The sequence below is a fragment of the Sciurus vulgaris genome, assembly GCF_902686455.1.
Source record: "Sciurus vulgaris genome assembly, chromosome: 14".
In the NCBI taxonomy this organism is placed as follows: domain Eukaryota; kingdom Metazoa; phylum Chordata; class Mammalia; order Rodentia; family Sciuridae; genus Sciurus; species Sciurus vulgaris.
The window spans coordinates 2,491,384-2,507,943 of NC_136475.1; the positions used below are offsets into that span (position 1 = coordinate 2,491,384).

General features: G+C 45.3%; 1 pseudogene and 1 gene segment (V, D, J or C); both read right to left on the reverse strand.

Moving 5' to 3' along the window:
• The window catches only part of LOC306643750 (immunoglobulin kappa variable 2-29-like), a 458,283-nt gene that overhangs the window by 173,174 nt on the left and 268,549 nt on the right, over window positions 1-16,560 (reverse strand).
• LOC306643743 (Krueppel-like factor 4) lies at window positions 9,291-11,694 on the reverse strand (annotated as a pseudogene). Its single transcript has one exon. The product of its transcript is annotated as a Krueppel-like factor 4 (transcript).

The following is a 16,560-nucleotide window of genomic DNA, read 5'->3' on the forward strand; positions in this document are numbered from 1 at the left end:
AAGTCTGAGTTACTCCGTGCTCGGGTGTGTGTGCTCAAGGACAGAGAACCCGGCCTAGAACGGGAAGAAGGGCATTTGCTTCCTCCCCAGGGTTAGTGAGGAGGAGAGGAAATAGGGAAGAACCACGTCATCTGTGGCATGAACCACAGTAGCAGGGCAGCAGGCGCTGCCTGCAAAGCCTGAAGCAGACCCTGTGCGGTACCAGTTCAAGGTCCTTGCCTGTTTCCATTGGGATTTCATATTTCCTGTTCCATATTTCTTTCATGGTAATTACATTCCTACATGACGGTAGAATTTGTTGTCGAATCTTTGTTGGTGCACACAGTGTGACCATAGGATCCAGCCAGGGCTACTCCTCATACTCCCCCTCCCTCTCCTCTTCCCACCCCCTCCCCAGGCCCCTCCTCTAGTCTATTGATCTCCCTTCAATTTTCATGAGACCCCCTCCACCTTTCTTTTCCTTTTCCCTCTCTAGCTTCCACATGGGGGAGAAAACACAGGACCCTTACTTTTCATCCCATTGGTGCTGGCACCGACTTTCTTAATAAGATGCCGATCCCCTTCCTACTGCCATTATTTCCTGATGCTCAAGAAATAACACCAAGAATCAGTAAGTGGATTGCCCTCACGTTAAAAAACTTCTGCACAGCAAAGGAAACAAGCGTGAAGACAGAGCCTATGGAATGGCAGAAGATCTTTGCCAGCTGCTTCTCTGACAGGGGATCAATGTCCAAAATACATAAAGAACTCAAGAAACTTGACCTCAAACAAATAAAATTCAATCAATAAATGGGCAAAAGTACTAAACGAACATTTCTCAAAAGATGAAACACATGTGACCAAAGAACATATGAAATAATGTTCAACATTCTTAACAATCAGGGAAATGCAAATCAAAATCACACTAAAATTTCATCTCACTTTAGAGAATGGAATTACCAAGAATACAAGCAACAGTAAGTGTTGGCTAGGAAGGGGGGAAAAGGTATACTCATACATTGCTGGTGGGACTGCAACATGGTGCGACCACTGTGGAAAGCAGGATGGAGATTCCCCAAGAAACTAGGAATGGAACCACTGTCTTTCATATATTTGTCAGCTATTTGCAGTTCTTCTTTTGAGAAGTGTCTGTTTAATGCATTTGCCCATTCACTAATTGGATTATCCTTTGTCATTCAGTTTATTTCTTTGTATGTTCTGCATAGCAATCGTCCATCAGAAGAGTGTCGAGCAAGGGTTGTCTCCCATCCTGTACGTTCTCCTCACATTGCTCACTGCTTTCTGTGATGTGCAGAAGCAGTTTTTTAGTGCTCCTATGATAGAAACAGACACATGGACCCAAGAAACAGAATAGAAGACACACAGCCCATCCAGAAGGCACAGATGGAGTCATCAGATCCTTGACAGAGTTCAAAAACATACACTGAAGAAACGACAGCCCTTTTAATAAATGGTGCTGGGAAAACCGGTTATTGTATGTGTAGAAGAATGAGTCCAGGCCCTTATCTCCCACCCTGCACAAAAATCAACCTAAAACAGATCAAAGAAGCTATGTGCCCTTGTGTTTCCCACCAGCGCTGTGCAGGTCCACTGTGCCCATCCCCCATCTTGCTTATCATTGACTGTGGAATTCTGCACACAATTCCTTTCTTGCATTTGTGTTTTATGGGGATTTTTTCCCAGACTGTGATTTGTATGACTTCTCTCTTCTTTTCTTTTTCATTTCTGTTTGTTGTTTTTGTTTGGTATCAGGGATTGACCCCAGGGGTGCTTAACCACTGAGCCACATTCCCAGCCCTTCTTACTCTTTGTTTAGAACAAGGTCTTGTTGAGCTGCCTTGACCTGCAATCCTCCTGCTTCAGCCTCCTGAGGTGCTGGGATTACAGACATGACTTTTTGTGTTCTTAATTGTGTCTTCCAAAATGCAGAAGTTTAATTTTGGTGGAGTGCAAGTTGTCTTTATTCCTTTTATTTCGGGATCATGCCACACTTGTATTGATCCTTATGATTAGCATTGTTGTTTATCTCACTTTAGTTTGTCTCTTTACACTTGTACTTTTTGAATTTAATTATGCATTTTTAATTAAATTCAAATATTTCAGGGAAAAGAGGCACACAGGTCAGTGGGTTCTCTGCATCTGATTGTTCCATGTACGCAGATGCAATCAGCTTCAGATCAAAAATAGTCAAAAGAGCTGCTCTGTCCTGATCTCATACACAATTCTTCCTTATCCTTGTGCCCAAGACCTTCCAGCCTCACCCCTCTGCAGGGCACTGACAGTCCCTGGTGTCATGAGTAATGGAAGGTGGTTTGGGGTGAACAGGAGGATGTGCACCGGTGCGTGCGAATTCCACGCTATTTTGCATAAGAAACGAGCACCTGCAGATGTGGACTCCACAGGGTCCTGAGTACTGAGCAGGACTGCAAAATCTCTGACACAGGCACAGATTCCTAAGGCATCCTGTCCTGCTCAAAAAAGAAACCGTCTCTCGTGCACTGATTGCCTAATATCAGACTTCCTTAGTTTACAAGGCTGTGCATACTACAGGATTTTTAAAGAATACCCAAACTGGGGATCACAAAGAACAAGTGATGTCTCCACAATCACACAAGAAAGAATTCTATGGCGGGAGTTCCAGGGGCAGAGCCTGTACCATTATCTGTACGTCAAATTCCACAGCCACCCCCTAAAGCTATTTAGACCACCTGAATTAAAGCATGGCGTCATTGTTGGGTGAGATATTCTGTCATCTATGAATTGTTGCCTATTGTTATCATCAGAAAATCTCTTAAAATAGGCGATTCCTTCTATGGACTTCTATGGACTGAATCATGCCAACCTCAAGGGGGACGGAAGAGAACTGCAGAAGGATGTAGTGGAAAGTTTGTGGTATAACTTTTAAAGCAAAACCCCAAGTCATTTTCATTCATAAATCGATAATATTCTGCAGAAAATATATACATGCTTAAAAATAACTGGTCAAAAACAGAGTGAGGTAGATACGTGTATGTATATTTTATCAACAAGTATCATGGCAAATTATACCAAGATGCCAAGTGCTTTTACAGGTGCAATCAGTTTTTACAGGTGTAGGTTTGAGGGATGTTATTTTACTTTTCCGCCCAACTTCTCTGGGTGGCGATTGGAAATCACACTTTTAAGATGACTGCGTGCTGTCTGGCCTCCGCCCACCCTAGCGGCCCTTCTGCCTGTGTAGGCGCGTGGCTTGGATAACACCGCCATCTTCCGGCAGCACTTGGCACTGCACCTGTCTTCCCAGCCAGCCCACCAGGCATTTGGAAGCAACATCAGATGGTTTCTTTTTTGGGGTTCTTTGATTTTTTATTCGTTCTTTGTCGTCACCCATGACCATAGTGTATTTTGACATACCACACACACGTGGAGTATAACTTTCCTCTCTTGTGTCGCACACGACGTGGAGTCACACGGGTGGCCTGTTCCTATGTGAGCATAGGAACGTGATTCAGCCCCTGTCCTCCCCATCCTCAGCCCTTCCCTTCCCCCACGTCCCCTCTGAAATGGTTTCTTTTTAACTTTTCTAACAATTAGTGTTTACACAAATGCTCAACATCCACTAACACACACAAATATTATAATTAACCCCAAGTTTCACAAATCAACTCTTCCCAAACTTGTTTCACCTACCTCTCTAGCTCCCCTTGGAAGCCTGTCCCCCCAGCACACACAAGGTCTTTCTAAGCCAATTATTGATACTTTGGTAAGTTAGAGGACTGTTAAAATAATCACCATGCCATTATGACATGTACAGATTTCACAGTAATCCCCTAATAGCTAATAAAATCTAATTTTTCATTCCAACTTCCTGATGTCTCCTAAGGATGTTTTTATAGTAAGTTTTCTTAAATCAAATCGTGAGTTCAAATACACATGTGCTTAAGTTTTACCAAAATATGTATATTCAAGAAAAAAAATGTTTCTAGGACTCAGAAGCAAACCATGTCATCAGAGCAGGATCGTTGAATCCAAATCAAGGAACATGATGGCACTGGGTTCATGCCTTTAATGCCAGTGGCTGGGGAGGCTGAGGCAGGAGGATCACCAGCTCAGAGTCAGCCTCAGTAATTTAGCGAGGCTTTGAGTAACTCAATGAGACCCTGTCTCTAAATAAAGTAGTAGTAAGGACTGGGAATGTGGCTCAGTAGTTAAGCACCCTGGCCACCAAAAAATAGAATAAAGACCAAAATGAAGAAAGGAGTCATGACCAACCCTGTTTAAAAGGGTTTGAAAACCTCAATAGGAAACTCTAAGAGAAAAATATGATAATGCTGTCTTTAGTCATTTCATCCGGCTGCACAAGGATGAAATCTAATGAGCAAGAGGAAGCTTTTTTCTCACATAACGTGGAGTCGGGTGGGGGGTTCAGAGCTCAGGCAGCTGCCCTGGACCCAGGCTCCGTCTCCCTCCTGCCTGTCCACCCCACTTTGGGACTTTCATCCCAGTTGTGATGAGATGTCTCCTCTACCCACTTCCAGATAGAAAAGGCAGAAAGAAGACAAAGGAGGGACAAACCGTGGTGGCCTCTAAGAGCAGGATTCCTCCAGGAGTTCACGGCAGACTTCAGATGAGGCCATTCGCCCTGACCGCTAGGAAGCGGGATTCTGTTGCCCTTCACAAAATTGAGGTCCTACTATTGAGGAATCAGAGGGAGAGAGAAACAAGAGGAGCTCCCAGGAAGGAAGAGAAAAGTGAGTGAGTCAGTGAGATGTGGGAAGATCTCATGAGCAGGCCATTCTCAACATGAGCCCCGGAGCTGGTGGACATGAGCAAAGTGACACAGCAAAAGGAGGAGAGTCTGTAGGACTCAAGACACCTGCAGCCTGCAACTCAGAGCCCCCTTCTACACAGGCATGGCAGGGAGACGCCCAGGTCTCTCCACATGCAAGACATTCAGCCATGACCACCACAGAGGAGCTTAGCAGGAGTGAGGCGCAGTCACTTTGCCTGAGCTGTGTGACCCCAACTGAGCCAGCAAGGCCAACCAGGAGTGACCTCTCACCCATTTCTCTGGCCCCCACTCCTAACCCCAATTCTAATTTTATTAAAATTATGAAATGTTATAACTTGCAATATTTTTGAAATGGCAAAATCACTTTATACATGGAATCATACATTTGCATGCTGTCTGCTCAGCGCAGTGCCTCTGAGACGGCCCACGTTGCTGTGTGTAGCTACAGTCTTGTTGATGTTTAATCCTGAGTGACACTTCATACTATGCCCAGGCCACCATTTCTTGTGCAGCCTACTGTTGGATATTTTAGCTGCTTCCACGTCTTTGTTATATGAGTAAAACTGCTGTGCACAATGGTGTGTGTGGTTTTGTGTGGACACGAGTTTTCACTCCTCTGGGATGAGTCGTGCATCTCTGGGCTCTAGCTGTGCCCTACACAGTTTGATAGGTGCATTTTCAGTCTTATTACTTTCAATATGCAATTTCCTCTTTTCATGAAACTTCCCATAGATCATTTAGATGTCTGCAGTTTCATTTCCAGGGCTGAGGATTCTTCCAAATGTTTCTGCGCATTTGATTTCTAGTTTTTTTATGGGGCACAACTTAAGAACAGACCGATCACCACTGAGAAGTTCAAATTTGAGAGTCTTTATTAAGCTGGCCTGCTGACTATCTCACACAATGACCCAAGAAATGGCTATTGGGAGAACAGCCCTGACCACAGGGTTGTAGGGGTTCTTATACCAAAAATCACATTAATCATAAGTGTCTGTTGCTATGATTCAAAATTACACATTATCATCATGAGACCACCGACAGAGGGGGAAGTGGGTCAAAATGATCCTTATCTAGGTACAAACTAAAGAATGGTTGCTAACATCGACACAATCACTGTTCACATGGTACATTGTTTAGGAGCAATAGGGATCAAAAGAGAGCAATTCTACTACATAGGAGTTGCCATTGTTTATTAATAAACATGTCACACCACGTAACTGATGATAGGCACAGAGGCGGGGTGTTCCCATGGGAGAAGCCCTTTTGGTGCCTCTGTCCCATTCGGGCTCTGGGAAGAGGCCAGGAACCCGTCAGACGACTGGCCCCCACTCCAGGTCTGGTTCTGGGTGACAGGATGAGGTGGGCGATGGGAAGCCTGTCAGGGTTAGACTCCTCAGCCTAGCAGGGGCAGCTACAGGAGGCCCTAAGGCCAGAGCGTCCAGCAAAGACTGGCCCCAGCCCCAGCCACAGGGGTTATGGGTCAGACCTCACCTACCAATTGAGTCCCGAGCATCGGCCAGCATCAGCCAGGACAGACCCTGCAGGGGAACTTGCGCACACCACCCAGCCGCCAGTCTCCCTGTCCTGTGCTGGGAGATGGAGGCCCAGTGACCACAGCCAGCATGGCTCCTGGCCACAGTGGCTGGCAGCTTGGGGAGGCACTGAAGATTCTGGACTTGGCAGCCCCAGCCCTCAACCAAGGGTCACAGGGCCCAAACCAGATGAACAGAATGAAATCCATCCTTGCCAACACTTCTACCACCTCTGTGGAATCCAGCCCCATGTGTCTCTTGGAGAACTCTTCCCCAATTCTCCTTCTTCCTTCTGTTTTATTATGATATTTTATTTTATGCTGCTTTTTAGTGCTTATATTTTTAATTTTTATTATTTTGTTTTACTTTTGTCCATTCTGCATGATCATATATGTGTGCACATAGGTCTTTGTGTGCACATGCTCTGTGTGGATGGATGATAATATATAAATATAAATATGCACACACACAAATATGGAATTCTTTCATTTTAATTGCTCTCTTCTTCACTCATTTATTATCTAGCCTTAGTTTGACTTTGAGGGGTGAAAACTCAGCAAAGTTGTAGGATAGAAGATCAACACCAATAAATCAATAGCCTCCTATACTCCAAGAGCGATTCTGCTGAGGAAGAAATCAGGAAAACCATCCATTTACAACAACCTCAAAAAAAAAAAAAAAAAAAAAAAAAAAAAAAAAAAAGAAACTAAAATACTTGGAATAATCTAACCAAGGAGGTGAAAGATCTATACCATAAAATCTGTAGACTACTGAAGGAAAAAATTGAAGAGGACCTTAGAAAATGGGAAGACTTCCCATGCTCTAGATAGGCAGATTTAATAATGTCACAATGGCCACTTGACCAAAAGCAATGTACAGAGTCAATGCAATCCCATCAAAATACCAATGACACTCTTCACAGAAGTAGAGAAAACAGTTCTGAAAGTTCATGTGGAAGGAGAGGAGACCTGGAAGTGCCAAAGCAACACCAAGCATGAAGAGCGATGCAGGGCATCACCAGACCCCAGGTCCAGTCATGCTCAGAGCCGTAGTGACCAAGAAGCACGGTGCAGGCATCAAACAGACAGGAAGAGCAGGGGAGAAAAAGGAAGACTCAGAGACCAGCCCACATGCTTACAGCCATCTGACACCTGACGAAGAAGCCAAAAACACAGTTTGGAGAAAAAACAGCCTTTTTAACAAATGGTGCTGAGAACTCTGGACCTCCACATGCAGAAGAATGAAACTAGATTCCTGTCTCTTGCACTGCACAAAGGTCAAATCAAAATGGACCAATGACGTAGAAGTCAGACCACAAACCTCGCAACAGCTGGAAGAAAACTGGGTCAGCACTCCATAATATTGGCACAGGAACAAACAGCCCTAACAAGATCCCTATGTTAAAAAACAAAAACAAAAACAGAAATCAATAAATGGGACATCATCAAATGAAAAAGCTTCTGCACAGCCAAGAAACAGAATATATAAAGAATATATAAAGGACAAGGGACCTACATGCAGAATATATAAAGAACTCAAAACACTTGACACACACAAAAAATTAAAAAATTAAAGAACTAATAACCTAATCGATAAATGTGCAAAATAACTAAAGAGACTTTTCTCAAAAGAAGAAACACAATGGTCAACAAATATTTGAAAATGTTCAACATTCCTGGCAATTACAGAAATGCAAATCAAGACTATGATATGATTTTATCTCATGCCAGTCAGAATGGCAGTCATGGAGAATGCAAATAATAATAAATTAATAAATGCTGGGGAGGATGTGGGGGAAAAGCCACACTCATACATGGTTGGGGGGACTGCAATTTAGTGCAGCCACTCTGGAAGGCGGCATGAAAGCTTGTCAAAAAATCTGGGGATGAATCCAGCACACGCCCAGCTCTCTTGTTCCTTGATTGAGATGCTCCTGCGTACCATGCAGTTCAACATAGAGAGCAGTGCAACTCACAATAAAGTCATGGAACCAACCTAGACACCCTTCCATATGTGAATGGATGAAGAAAACGTGGTACACACACACAATGGAGTTTTACTCAGCCATAAAGAAGAGTGAAAAAATGCCATTTGCTGGTAACTGGATGCAACTGGAGAACATCATGCTGAGTGCAACAAGCCAGACTTAAAGAGTCAAGGGTCAAATGATTCCTCTCGTATGTGGAAGCCAGAGCAAAATAAGGGGAGTCCAATATAAAGATAAAGGGATAAACAACGCTGAACCATAAAATAAAAATGGAATTGCAAATGTGGTGGGTGAAATAAGATGTGTTTGGGTTAATTTGAACATGAGCCACATGTTAGATTTCACATGTCTGCTCAGTCTCTACATTGTTTGTACCCAGATCTAACTATTTCCTCATGCAAACATTTGGTCTGGACATGTGCCAAATGTGCACATTTGTTGCCTTTAGGACCTCTGCAGTCTCAAGGTGTAAATTCTAGAGGTCTACAACCAAATAAGTTACGGCAAATGGATGTCACAGACATACTTTCTTTTGGGAAATTAAAATTTGTTCATGTAATTATAGATACATAGTCACGTTACATTCATGCTACTGCTTTCAGTGGTGAGAAAACAAAACGTGCCATTCAGGCATTAAAGCAAGCATTCTTGATAATGGGAATACCTTGGTCCTTGAAGGCACGTAATAGGCCATGTTTTGTTAGTGCTCGATTTAAACAATTTTGTGAATCATGGAACATTTGTCATCCTACTGGTATCCCTCATAACCTGCTAGGAAAGACAATCATAGAACGTGCAAATCAATCTTTGAGAACTCAAATACAAAAGGAAAGAGGGAACTCATCCTCCCCTGGGGAAATATGAACATCTTCCTTATTTATCTTAATTTTTATTTATTTATTTATTTATTTTCAGATAAAATATTATAGGTTTATTTAAAACTTAATTCTCACTTTGAATATGCAAAATACAAACTCCAAAACATGTGCATTTTTTTTACTTTGTAGTTTACAAATATACAAAATAGAAGTTTGCTTAAATTCATATTACATATTTATTAAGGCAAGGAACTATATAGAAAAAAACACATTTGTTCTGCTTAAGGCATACTTGGGAATAAACCATTGTAAAAATTATTGTACATCTGAAACCACAGTGCATAACAGACTGCATAAAAATATAAAAGTAAACCAGGTGTATTTACCTGACTTAGGTCATACATGTAGATCGGAAGACAAAAGTAGATTTTCCTTGTCCATGTATGCAGCAGTTTGAGAACTTTGGCTTCCTCATTTGGTACCTTTAGAACCAAGACTCACTAAGCACCATTGATATAGGCTATTAAAACACACTTTCTGTACCTGAGCTTCTTCCTCTTCTTCTAACATCATAATAATGGCTTTTAGAAGGCAAAGAGAATACAAGGTGATCTTTATGCTTAATGTTGCATGGAAACACAATCCAAGGGAATTCTGGTCTTCCCTCCCCCACCCCCAACTCTCAGATCTAATTTATACCCTGATATCCAAACTTCCAGTCACCCCCTTGGCATTTTGTAAGTCCAGGCATGTTCAAGTTGGACTTAGAATTGGAAATATAGAAGATCCAGTCACAGACCCCATCTGTTCTTTGATTTGTCTTTTGCATTCCTCCTTTCTACTGGCTATCGCTTTGTTCACAAGCTGACTTGGGAACTTGGCCGTGATTGTAGTGCTTGCCAGCTGGGTTCCTTCCCCGTGGGAAGACGGTGTGAAAGGTTAAAAAAAAAAACAAAACTAAATACTGAATTCTCCTCTGGCAGTGGGAGTCATATCCACTATTTGGGATTTAAAAGTGCCTCTTCATGTGTAAGGCCAGGTGGGTCCCACCTGGAAAAGGCCAGGTCCCACTTCTGGCACTGGAACCGGCGGTGCCCTGTGTGTTCGCGGTAGTGCCTGGTCAGTTCTTCAGAGCGCGCAGATTTCCACCGGCAGCCGTCCCAGGCACAGTGGTAGGGGTTCTCAACTGTGTGGGTTCGCAGGTGTGCCTTGAGATGAGAACCCTTGGTATAGTTTTGCCGCAGCCGCATAGTCGCAAGCGTGAGTGGCGGTCCTTTTCCCGGGCCACGACCTTCTTCGCCTCTTTGGCTTGGGCTCCTCAGGCAGGCAGGAACCAGGTGGCACGAGCTCCAGGTGGTGGAGCGGCGGGACCTGTGGCTGCATCTGGTTGGGCAGGAAGGGTGGATAGTTGGTTCCAGGATGGGGATGGAATCCTGGGGAAGCGGCAGGGCAGAGTGACAGGCCCGGCTGCTCAGCAGTTCCTCGGGACCCAGTCGGGGTAGTCGTTCTGGGGAGCTGCCGCCCCAAGGGAAATCGCGTGAGCTAGGCGGGTGCCCATTACTGAGCGGGGGTCCAGCGCTCAAGTGCGCTAGGGGTCGACCGACCGTGCAGGAGGAAACCGCCTCTTGCTTGATCTTGGGGCACATGCGAGGCGGCCGGCGCTGCAGGGCGCCACCACCACCACTGGGTGGCTGCCGTCAGGCTGCCTTTGCCAACACCGATGCCCGACGGGCTGCCGGACTCGCTGCCAGGCGCGCTCAGCGACGCCTTCAGCACGAAGTTGCCCATCAGCCCGCCCCTGGCGGCTGCGGTTGCCGCGGCGGAATGTACACTGGGCCAATTCGGCCGCAGGAGCTGGGCCTCGAAGCCCCCGAAGGGCTCACATCCTTGACGTCCGCCAGGTTGAAGGGAGCCGGGGAGGGTGCAGACTCCCGGCTGTAGAGGAGGCCGCCGCCTGTGCCGCCTGGCGTCACGCCCGGGTCGCCCCCGGCCGGGATCGGATAGCCGAAGCTGCAGGTGGAGGGCGCGCTGGCAGGGCCGCTACTGGACAGGGAAGAGGAGGCTGAGACTGACGCCGCCGACACGGTGGGGGCCACCGACACGGTGGGGGCCACCGACTCCTGATGGACAGTTGAGTTGGAGAGAATGAAGTCTAGGTCCAGGAGATCGTGACCTCCTCCGACTCCCTTCTGCTAGAAGGGCCGGTGGCCACTACCGCACGCAGCGCTGGCTCGGCCACTCTCCAGGTCTGTGGCCAGGTCGCCGCCGCCAGGTTGTAGGGGCGGCCGGGAAGCACCGGGGGAAGTCGCTTCACGCGGGAGCGCTCTTCCTGCCAGAGGTTGTTTGGGGCACCTGCTGGACACAGTGTCCTCTCCCTTCCCGCGGAGCCAGACGCGAACGTGAAGGATGGGAGCAGCGCGTCGCTGACAGCCACGTCGGACTCGCCAGGTGGCGGCCTCATTCATGTGGGGCCCAGAGGGTCCTCGGCAACCCGAAGCAGCAGGGGTATCCGAACCCCAAAACCAGGAAGGGGGGAAAGCTTAGAAACGGAGCCAAAGCCAAAAACCAAACAAAAAACAAAAACAAAAACAAAACAAAACCAACAAAAATCGTCCGAGATCCTTCTTTGGATTAAATATATATTGAATACACTTTCTTTAAAAAGTTCCTTTGTGTACAAAAGTTTTAGAAAAGTCGTAAGCTCTTATAAAAATAGACAATCAGCAAGGCGAGTAAGTGGGTCTGGTGGCCTGGCTGAGTTCTCTTTGGCTCAGCAGCGTCCCCCTCCGCCGTCGCGGTCCTGTGGCTGTGGTCCTGGGCGCAGGGCTGTGGCTTGGCGCTGGGCGGGCGGCACCGCCAGGTGAGAATGGCCGATGGCGCGGAACTGCCAGCTGGGCTGCGGCACAGGGCGCGGAGACCTGGGGAGCGCGGGGCCATGGGCGCGGGCAACCCGCGGGCGGGGCCCAGAGGGGCGGGGAGGGGCACTCAGCGGCTCCGGGTGCCGCCCCTGCCCACCACCGCCGGTGCACCTGCAGTGGAGCTTGATCTCTGGGGCCCGGGAACTGCCCTTGTATTCATTTTTATTTTTTAATTTTTTCTTCCCCTGGCAGCCCCCGGTCATTATATATTGTCATGCACTTATCAGAGAAAACATTCAGCCTTTGCTTTTTTGGGCTTGGCCTATTTTACTTAGCATTGAAGGAGTTAAAATTTAAGTGCCCATAATTAAAGCACAGAATCTGTAGTCTAGCAAATGAACTTAGAAAAAGAAACAAAGAGGGACAGGCCTGAGGCCTGAACATACCTAAACAAGCCTAAAATAAGACTGCCAAATCATCAAAAACTAACTGGCCATGGAGGATAAACAATCTCCACAAGGCCGTGGACCATCTGGTGTCACCCACTTTCCCCCTTCTTCCCTTTTCTTTAAGGTTAACTTGACCACCTGCTAACCAAAATAAACTGCCCTACCATATTGCTGGAATGTTAATTTGCACATATTACTTGCTGATGTAATCATGCCCGAAATTAGCCCGCTTATGTTTGAATCAGCCAATTATGTGTACCTGCGCCAAACTCCCTAACTTTTCCTATATAAACCCCTGATTTCTGAGCCTCGGGGTCAACTCCTCTATCTCCTGCATGAGATACGTGTTGGCCCGGAACTCGGTCATTATAGTGCCTCCTGCTTTTGCATCAAGCCGGTCTCTCGTGTTTCCTGGAGTGCACCATCCTGAGACTGGAGTAAGGGTCTTCCTTTTGGGAGGTCCTACATTTGGGGGCTCGTCCGGGATGAGTGCGCCCTCAGGAGCTCGAAGACCCCTTGGAGGTACCGTTGGTGTGAGTCTTGAATGTTTGTGTGCGTCCTGCAGTGTGTATGTGAGTTTTGGTTTTGGTTTGAAACAATGGGAGAGGACGTGGAATCCCTCTCTGTGCAGCCGCCTCTGTGGTCCATAAGGACCCTCTGGCCGCCGGAAGGGGGGATGCCCCGGGCCGCAAGCTGCAGCCCTGGAAGACGTTCCACAGGTGGAGGGCAGTCAGGAGGACCTGACTGTGGTTTTTCGGAAAGAAGGAGACGGAGTGCTCCTTCTATCCAGGCGGGAGTGGACGCAGGGTCCTACCCCGTCAGAGGTAGCGTTCGGCTGCCTATTCAAGTCTAGGCGAGGACGAGTGTGCTTGGACGTGTTAGTGTCTATTGTCTTTATATTGTTTTGGTGTTTGGTGTTCTTTGTTTATCGGAGGATGGGCTCCCTTTGTCCTCCCTCAGGTCCCCTATTCTTAGGCTTAGGGATACTCATTGCAGGGTACTTTACAGTCCTTCTCCTTGTTCCGAAGAGATTTGTTTACTCCAATCCCCCTAGGCAGAGAGCTCAGCAGCTCCATTCCCCAAAAGTAGTGGGAAATAATGTTTTGTGATTTTCTGCATTCAAACCTAACCTGATTTCTCAACCAGGAAAAAGAGGGTTAAAAGTCCTGGGCAATCCCTCCCTCCCCTCTGCCTGGCCTTGCTGAAGCCTGCATTGGAATGTGAACTGTAGCAGTTTCAGTGGGAGAGGCAGAAGTAAACTGAGAGGAAAAAAAAAAAAAAAAAAAAAAAAAAGAGGTGAGTTTTAAACTCCTGGGCTGCTACACAGAACTAACTCATTCTCTAGGATTCTTGTTTTGTTTTGTTTTTCTTTAATGCTGTATTTCTGAGCTCATAATTTTGATCCTACATACCTAGGTTAATGATTTTTTTTTTTAAATAATTCGCAAGTCTCTCTTACACCTACAAATGCCTCAAAGCCAGTCAACAGACTTATGTCATCATAAAATAGGCCATGGCCACCCTTGAAGCAGAACAACCTCCCAGTGTATGGCTTGGTGTGCTGGATTGGTAGTCAAAGACGGATAAGATTCATGGGGAGCTCATACCAACCTAAGACAGGATATGAGGGCTAGAGCCTCATTGTCCAATGACGGGTAAGGATGTTGCTCTGCCATGGAAACCTAAGACAGACACGATCCCTGCCAGCTTTCTTTTCATTGTATAAAAAGAAGGGGGAATTGTTGGGGGCTGTGCCATGTTGACCGTGCCAGAACGGCGCCTGATCACATCGGCAGCGAGGAGGTTAATTGACATAAGCACATTCAGGTGATTTATCGTCCATGCACACAGTGTATGCACATGTGTTCTCAAGCACTCCTAATTGTGCCTGCTCGGACTTCTAGCATCTTGCTAATCTTTGCATAAGAGACGTGGCCCTGCTCTCCGCCTCCTGGAGGTGATATAAGCATAGGCGGAGCAAGACAGCAAAAAACACACAGCAGATAGCAGATAGAAGAAGCACAGCAGCTAGCGGATAGAAACAGCAGCTAGCAGAAAGCGGCGGAAGGTAGATTGCAGAGCGGAGAACTGAGACACATCACTAAAGCACCTTAGGTAGATGCACCCTTAGTTCACAGGATTCAGGACGCACCAGTAAGAAGCAGTAGACCTTAAGTAAGGCGTAGCAAGTCTCTCTTCCTCTAAGCTCTAAGCAAAGCCTGTCCTTCTCTCGAAGTCTCTCTCTGTCTCTCTCTCTCCCCTCTCAAAGCAAGTAAACTTCATTTCCTCTATGCTCTATAAACAAGCAAGCAAGGAAGCAGCCCAGAGATAGAAGTAGCACAGTTTCTAGTCTACCACCCATAAGACCCGTGCAAATTGTTGCTGCAGGCGGTGACAAATATCCACGGATTTTGTACTGCAAAGAGCCAGCGACACAGCCCCACCAGCAATGTATGAGTGTACCTTTTTCCCCACATCCTCTCCAACACCTATTTTTGCTTGTGTTCTTGATAATCTCCATTCTAATTGGGGTGAGATGGAATCTTAGGGTAGTTTTGATTTGCATTTCTCTTATTACTAAAGATGGTGAACATTTTTTCATATGTTTGTTGATTGCTTGTAGATCTTCTTTGGTGAAGTGTCTGTTCATTTCCTTAGCCCATTTGTTGATTGGTTTATTTGTATTCTTGGTGTAGAGTTTTTTGAGATCTTTATATATTCTGGAATTTAGTGCTCTATCTGAAGTATGAGTGGCAAAGATATTCTCCCACTCTGTAGGCTCTCTTCACATTGCTGATAGTTTCCCTTGCTGAGAGAAAGCTATTTAGTTAGAATCTATCCCAGTTATTGATTCTTGCTTTTATTTCTTGTGCTATGGGAGTCCTGTTAAGGAAGTCTGATCCTAAGCCAACAAGGTGAAGATTTGGACCTACTTTTTCATCTCTAAGATGCAGGGTCTCTGGTCTGATTTCAAGGTCCTTGATCCATTGTGAGTTGAGTTTTGTGCAGGGTGAGAGATAGGGGTTTAGTTTCATTCTGTTGCATATGGATTTCCAATTCTCCCAGCACCATTTGTTGAAGAGGCTATCTTTTCTCCATTGCATATTTTTGGCACCTTTGTGTAGTATTAGAAAATTGTATTTAATTGGGTTTGTGTCCATGTCCTCTATTCTGTACCATTGATCTACCTGTCTATTTTGGTGCCAATACCATGCTGTTTTTGTTACTATTGCTTTGTAGTATAGCTGAAATTCTGGTATTGTGATACCCCCTGTTTCATTCTTCCTGCTAAGGATTGTTTTAGCTATTCTGGGTTTCTTATTCTTCCAGATGAATTTCATGACTGCTTGCTCTATTTCTGTAAGGTACATCATTGGGATTTTAATTGGAATTGCATAGAATCTGTATAGCACTTTTGGTAGTATGGCCATTTTGACAATATTAATTCTGCCTATCCAAGAACATGGGAGATCTTTCCATGTTCTAAGGTCTTCCTTAATTTCTTTCTTCAATGTTTGGTAGTTTTCATCATAGAGATCTTTTATCTCTTTGGTTAGATGGATGCCCATGTATTTGATTTTTTTTTGAGGCTATTGCAAATGGAATTGTTTTCCTCATTTCCCTTTCAGATGTTTCATTGCTTGCATATAAAAATGCTTTAGATTTATGCGTGTTGATTTTATAGCCTGCTATTTTGCTGAATTCCTTGATGAGGTCTAGAAGTTTTCTGGAGGAGGTTTTTGGATCCTCTAAATATAGAATCGTCCCATCCACAAATAGTGACAGCTTAAGTTCCTCTTTTGCTATTCGTATCCCTTTAATTTCTTTAGTCTGCCTAATTGCTCTGGCTAGAGTTTTGAGGACAATGTTGAATAGCAGTGGTGAAAGAGGACATCCCTGTCATGTTCCTGTTTTTAAAGGGAATGGTTTCAGTTTTTCTCCATTAAGAATGATGTTGGCCATGGACTTAGCATAAATAGCCTTTAAAATGTTCAGGTATGTTCCTACTATCCCTACTTTTGCTAGTGTTTTGAGCATGAAAGGGTGTTGTATTTTGTTGAACGCTTTTTCTGCGTCAATTGAAATAACCATATGATTCTTATCCTTAAATCTATTGACATGATGGATTACGTTTATTGATTTAC